Raw genomic sequence first — 7,038 nt, 5'->3', positions numbered from 1 at the left:
AAGAAATTCCTCCTCATCTCAGTCCTAAATGGCTTACCCCTTATCCTTAGACTGTGACCCCTGGTTCTGGGGTCTCCCACCATCGGGAACATCCTTACTGCATCTAGTCTGTCTATTCATGTTAGAATTTTTTAACTTTCAATGAAATCCCCTCTCATTCTTCTAAACTCCAGCGAGTATAAGCCCAATCGACCCAATCTCTCCTCATATGTCATTCCTGCCATCCCAGGTAAATCAATAGAGCATGTAAAACTAATAAAGCACCTCAAACTAAGGCGGCACCTCAAACTAATACAGCACCTCAAACTAATACAGCACCTCAAACTAATACGGCACCTCAAACTAAAACAGCACCTCAAACTAATACAGCACCTCAAACTAATACAGCACCTCAAACTAATACAGCACCTCAAATTAATACAGTGCCTCAAACTAATACAGCGCCTCAAACTAATATGGCACCTCAAACTAATACAGACCCTCAAACTAATACAGCGCCTCAAAGTAGTACAGCAATGCAAACTAATACAGACCCTCAAACTAATACAGCACCTCAAACTAAAAGATCTCCTCAATCTAATACAGCACCTCAAAATAATGCAGCACCACAAACTAATACAGCCCCTCCAACTAATACGTCACCTCAAACTAATACAGCACCTCAAACTAAAAGAGCACCTCAAACTAATACTGCACTGCAAACTAATACAGCAGCTCAAACTAATACAGCACCTCAAACCAGTACAGCGCCTCAAACTAATACAGCACCTCAAAGTAATACTGCACCTCAAACTAATACAGCACCTCAATCTAATACAGCATCTCAAACTAATACAGCACCTCACAGTAATACAGCACCTAAAACCAATACAGCGGGTCAAACTAATAAAGCACCTCAAATTAATGCAGCATCTCAAACTAATACAGCACCTCAGACTAATACAGCGCCTCAAACTAATACAGCACCTTAAACTAATACAGCACCTCAAACTAATACAGCACTTGAAACTAATACGGCACCTCAAACTAATACAGCACCTCAAACTAATACAGCACCTCAAACTAATACATCACCTCAAACTAATACAGCAACTCAAAATAATAAAGCACATCAAACTAATACAGGATGTCAAAATAATACAGCGCCTCAAACTAATACAGCACGTCAATCTAATACTGCACCTCAATCTAATACAGAGCCTCAAACTAATACAGCACCTCAAATGAATACGGTGCCTCAAACTAATACAGCACCTCAAACTAATATAGCACCTCAAACTAATACAGCACCTCAAACTAATACAGAGCCTCAAACTAATACAGTGCCTCAAACTAATACAGCACCTCAAACTAATGCAGCACCTCAAACTAATACAGCACCTCAAACTAATACAGAGCCTCAAACTAATACAGTGCCTCAAACTAATACAGCACCTCAATCTAATACAGCACCTCAAATGAATACGGCGCCTCAAACTAATACAGCACCTCATACTAATGCAGCATCTCAAACTAATACAGCCCCTCAAACTAATACAGCACCTCAAACTAATACAACACCTCAAACTAATGCAGCACCTCAAACTAATACAGTGCCTCAAACTAATACAGCGCCTCAAACTATCACATCCCCTTAAACTAATACAGGGCATCAAACTAATGTAGCACCTCAAGTCATAGAATGATAGAGGATAGGAGCAGGAGTAGGCCATTCGGCCCCTCGATCCTGTTCCTTCATTCAATGCGATCATGGCTGTTCACCCAAATTGAGTACCTTGTCCCTGCCTTCTCCCCATATCCCTTGATCCCTTTAGCATTAAGAAATATATGTAACTCCTTCTTGAATATATTTAATAAATTGGCCTCAACTGCCTTCTGTTTTAGAGAATTCCGCAGGTTCACCACTCTCTGGGTGAAGAAATTCCTCCTCATCTCAGTCCTAAATGGCTTAGCCCTTATTCTTAGACTGTGACCCCTGGTTCTGGAGTCTCCCACCATCGGGAAAATCCTCACTGCATCTCGTCTGTCTATTCATGTTAGAATTTTTTAAGTTTCAATGAAATCACCTCTCATTCTTCTAAACTCCAGCAAGTATAAGCCCAATCGACCCAATCTCTCCTCATACGTCATTCCTGCCATCCCAGGTAAATCAATAGAGCATGTAAAACTAATAAAGCACCTCAAACTAATACGGCACCTCAAACGAATACAGCACCTCAAACTTAAACGGCACCTCAAACTAAAACAGCACCTCAAACTAATACAGCACCTCAAACTAATACAGCACCTCAATCTAATACAGCCCCTCAAACTAATACAGCACCTCAAAATAATACAGCGCCTCAAACTAATACAGCGCCTCAAACTAATATGGCACCTCAAACTAATACAGCACCTCAAACTAATACAGCACCTCAAACTAATACAGACCCTCAAACTAATACAGCGCCTCAAACTAGTACAGCAAGGCAAACTAATACAGTCCCTCAAACTAATACAGCACCTCAAACTAAAAGATCACCTCCAGCTAATACAGCACCTCAAAATAATACAGCACCTCAAACTAATACAGCCCCTCCAACTAATACGGCACCTCAAACTAATACAGCACCTCAAATTAAAAGAGCACCTCAAACTAATACAGCACTGCAAACTAATACAGCACCTCAAACTAATACAGCACCTCAAACCAATACAGCACCTCAAACTAATACAGCACCTCAATCTAATACAGCACCTCAAAGTAATACCGCACCTCAAACTAATACAGCACCTCAATCTAAGACAGCATCTCAAACTAATACAGCGCCTCAAAGTGCTACAGCACCTCAAACCAATACAGCGGGTCAAACTACTAAAGCACCTCAAATTAATACAGAATCTCAAACTAATACAGCACCTCAGACTAATACAGTGCCTCAAACTAATACAGCACCTTAAACTAATACAGCACCTCAAACTAATACAGCACTTCAAACTAATACGGCACCTCAAACTAATACAGCACCTCAAACTAATACAGCACCTCAAACTAATACAGCACCTCAAACTAATACAGAACGTCAAACTAATACAGCACCTCAAACTAATACAGCACCTCAAACCTAATCAAAAATAAAGAATGTCAGAAGTGGGATCTGAACCCACACCTACAGGGGAGACCGCTCGACCATCCTGACTTCTAAACGTTATGTCGGGGCACCTGCAAGTTGATTCTGAACGAATATCTGTGATCGTGTCTTGTCCGCTTATTTAACTGATGCCATCAGGCTCTTCTCTCCCTGACTCAGGGGAAACAGTGAGACAGAATTTCGAGCAAGCGTCTGGTTATTGTGAAACAGCAAAGAAAATATTCAATCCGGATTTATCCAAAAAAGTTGTGACCCGACCTGATTTGAACACACAGCTAACGTTGCGCCATTAGGTCGACAACAACAAGCGCGGATGTTTATATATATAAACGATCCTCAATAAAAGGTCTTTAAAATCCCACTCCCACTCGGTGTCAGACAGCTGCAGAAGCAGCGCTTACCTGTCACTCACCGGACGTCCTTTGTTAAACTGTGGTCTTTTTTTCACGGGATAGCATAATTAATTAACCGATAATTATCTTTTGCACCACTAAAGGAATGCTAACGGAGCGAGAATCGATTCTTCAATCATTTGTTCTGTGCTTTGCATGTTAACTGTTACCCATATCTCATTTTACACACTGTGCTTTAGGAACCTGGTTTAAAATGTTCATTGCTGATGACACCAGGAATCTGGGCCAACTTTTGTCAAATTGAACAGGACCGGTTATTTCTACTGTGCACAGAAAATAGAATCAGCAGTGAATATCAACTCCAATGGTGCTGACTTTCAGATTTAATGCAGTCAGGTTTGCAATCAAGTGAAATAATTTCACAGTGAAAATATTGTAAGTGTTACTCGCATTTGTGCCTTTAATTCAAGTTTGTGGCGTCTGACTCCCGTTCATGTCTCTTCTTCCTCCGTTGAATGAAACAGGAGGGGCTGGACGTTGACCAGACTTCACTGCCCCTGATATCTGTGAGCTCATCCTTTATATTGAGTGGTTTCTCGCCCTTTGATCGGCTGCAGTGTGGCGGTTACCGTGTTCGCCTCACACGCGATGAATCCTCGGTGAATCAGTTTACTCTCACTCAACGTTATCTATTTAGTGAAGTGAAATAAAAGCAATTAAAGAAAAAGTGAGCAGTCGCTGCAGCCATTTTGGTTGCAGAATGAACTCGGAAGTCAAGCTTAAATATAATGCTCTCGCCTGGGATCGAACCGGGAACCTAACGTGTACAAAGCGAACGTGATAACCACTACACTAAGGCAACCGCTGACTAAGGACTTTTAACAGAGGGGAACTGACCAGTGAAGCAACTCTCTGCTGATTGGTTCACCTTAAACAGCATCACTCATGTGATAGATGAGCTCACTAATATCAGGCGCAGTGCAGTCTGGTTAACGTCAAAACCCTCCTTTCTTATTAAACAGAGGAAGAAGAGACATGAACCGGAGTCAGACAGCACAAAATTTAATTAAAGGCACAAATGCGATTAACACTTACTTACAATCGTTTCACTGATAAAATCTTTCACTTGACGTAAAAGCTGACTACGTTGAATCTGAAAATGAGCACCGTGGGAAATTTTGTTCACTACTGATTCTATTCTCTATGATTAGCTGTGCAGCAGTGTCCGTAGTGTATCGTTTATCACGCTCCCCTCGCACGCGGAAAGTCCCCGGTTCGAGCGCAAGTAAACACAATAAATTCGCAAAAAATTAATTCTGTTCAGTGAATAGTCCTGTTAATTTTAGCAAAAGTTGCCCCAGATTTCTGCTTTCATTCGCAATTAATATTTTAAACGAGATTCCTAAAATGCAATGTGTAAAATGAGAGATGGTTAACAGTTGATTAATTACAAAGGGCAAAATGCGTTATTGAAGTGTGTATCGCCTTTCTTTCATTCTGTAAATTATGGTAATCGGTTATTTAATAGAGATTGCAAAAGATTCAACTGCAGGTTGAATAGTGGCCGGCGACACGAGCGCTCGTTTGCGATTTGGGGCTTCACTGAAATTTATTCAAACAACCGAAGCGAAAAATCGATCCCCGAGCACGCCGGTTCAAACCTAGCCAGGTGAGGAGCTAACCATTGCAAAGCCATTTTGTGTGTGTGGCTATTCTTGATGACCAGAGCACTGGAGACCGAGACAGTGACTTTGCCTTTTCGACCTGTCTTCTGAAGCGCCGCCCGGTCCCACTGCTGCAGTTAATGAGCTGTTAGGATGTTAATGAATCCGGGCTGCAGGAGGGCGCTCCAGGTGCAGCAGAGGAGTCTCTGCATTAGTTCTCCGTGGAAACGGTAATTTCCCCTTCGCTCTTCCTCCTCTCTATATCCCTGTGCTTTTATGTCTCTATTTCTCCCCCGGCTCAGTTTCCGGAATCATAACACGGTGTGGGGCATTTTTGGAGACGCGTTTTCTTTGTTTCTTATTGAATGGACACTCAGACAGACCGATTGAAACTGCACTTTGAATCCCGTCGCTGACCCTGTGTTTTCCTATTAATCTGTGTTGTTTTGCTTCCACATTCTCATTGAGAAAGTCCCCAGCCTCAATTATTAAATAAAATAAGGCCCACCTCGTCAAATTGCGACACGCGCGGCAGAGATTCCCTAAATCAGCGCCAACTTTCCCCAAATCCTCCTTAGAGTACCGCAACCCAAACTGTGTCCTATATGGGAAATACCATTGAGAATTACTTCACTCACTGTAACGCTGCCATTTGAATGGCATAATTCGCCTGTCAATGCGTGTTTTATTTATACTGAACCAATCATGCAAACTATTTCAATTTTCATATTTACTATACTTGAATGGAGAAAATACTTTAAATTGCCTCTGCCCACTTTCGAACCATTGAGTTTTCGGAAAGCGATCACCATTACACACCGGAAACCCTCCAACACTTGAGTACATTGCATTGTAGCGACTCAATAGGAACAGGAGGAGGCCATTCAGCCACTCGATCCTGTTGCGCCATTCAATTAGATCAGGGTTGATCTGTATCTTCATTTCGTCTACACGCTTTGTTTCCTTAACCCGTAATAACCTTACCCAACAAAAAGTTATCGCCAGTAGCGGCAATCTTGAGCCTGAATCCAGTTGCACTCCCGGATCCGGACAGAAAAGGCTTCTCACTGACGGCCACCCTGCAGATCAATTAATTACATTTCTGAACTTCAGGGATTCGGAGATTCCAGGGTTTAAAAGGGAACAAACGATGAAATGGGCCTCACTGTGGATCAGTTTTCTCTCACTCAGAGGTATCTGACTAGTGAAGTTAAATAAAGAACAAGGGAGGAGCCGCTGTAGCCCTATTGACAGGAGAATAAAGTAGCCATACATCTCTCACGTTTCCCAATTCTAACAGAAGTGTAATCGACTTGAAACGTTCACTCTGTTTCTTTATCCACATATACTGCCTGACCTCTTGAGAAGTTCCACCATTTTCCGTTTCTATTTGAGATTTACAGCATTTGCAATAATTTTATTTTGTCACTTAAAATAAACCCGCTGGTTGTTCATCCACAGCAGCATTAAACATAATGTTCCCGCCCGGGCTCGAACCGCAGACTTTTCGCGTGTGAAGCGAACGTGATAACCACTACACTACGGGAACTGCTGGGTCCATACCTTCAACAGAGGGGAACTGACCAGTGAAGCCCCTCTGTGCTGATTGGTTCAGCTGAAACAGCATCAGTCAACATAAAGGAGGAGCTCACAAATATCAGGCGCAGTGCAGTCTGGTCAACGTCAGCCCCTCCTTTGTTATTCAACAGAGGAAGAAGAGACATGAGCGGGAGTCAAACGTCACAAACTTTTATTAAAGCTACAGATACGAGTAACACATACTTCCAAATCGTTTCACTGAAAACTTCTTTCATTGATGAAAAAGCTGACTGCGTTGAATCTGAAAATGTGCACTGGGCGATATTTTGTTCACTACTGATTCTGTTAGCT

General features: G+C 42.0%; 1 non-coding gene across 1 annotated transcript; it reads right to left on the bottom strand.

Moving 5' to 3' along the window:
* Nucleotides 1-6,624: 6,624 nt before the first annotated feature.
* trnav-cac (transfer RNA valine (anticodon CAC)) lies at nt 6,625-6,697 on the bottom strand. Its single transcript has one exon. It is a non-coding gene; the product is annotated as a tRNA-Val (tRNA).
* Between the last annotated feature and the right edge of the window lie 341 nt (nt 6,698-7,038).

Source organism: Somniosus microcephalus, unplaced genomic scaffold (genome assembly GCF_052327205.1).
Source record: "Somniosus microcephalus isolate GS21.2 unplaced genomic scaffold, FLI_Smic_1.0 unresolved_chr4, whole genome shotgun sequence".
NCBI lineage: Eukaryota > Metazoa > Chordata > Chondrichthyes > Squaliformes > Somniosidae > Somniosus > Somniosus microcephalus.
Note: the sequence above shows the minus strand (reverse complement) of the source record. Positions and strands in the feature narration are given on the sequence as shown.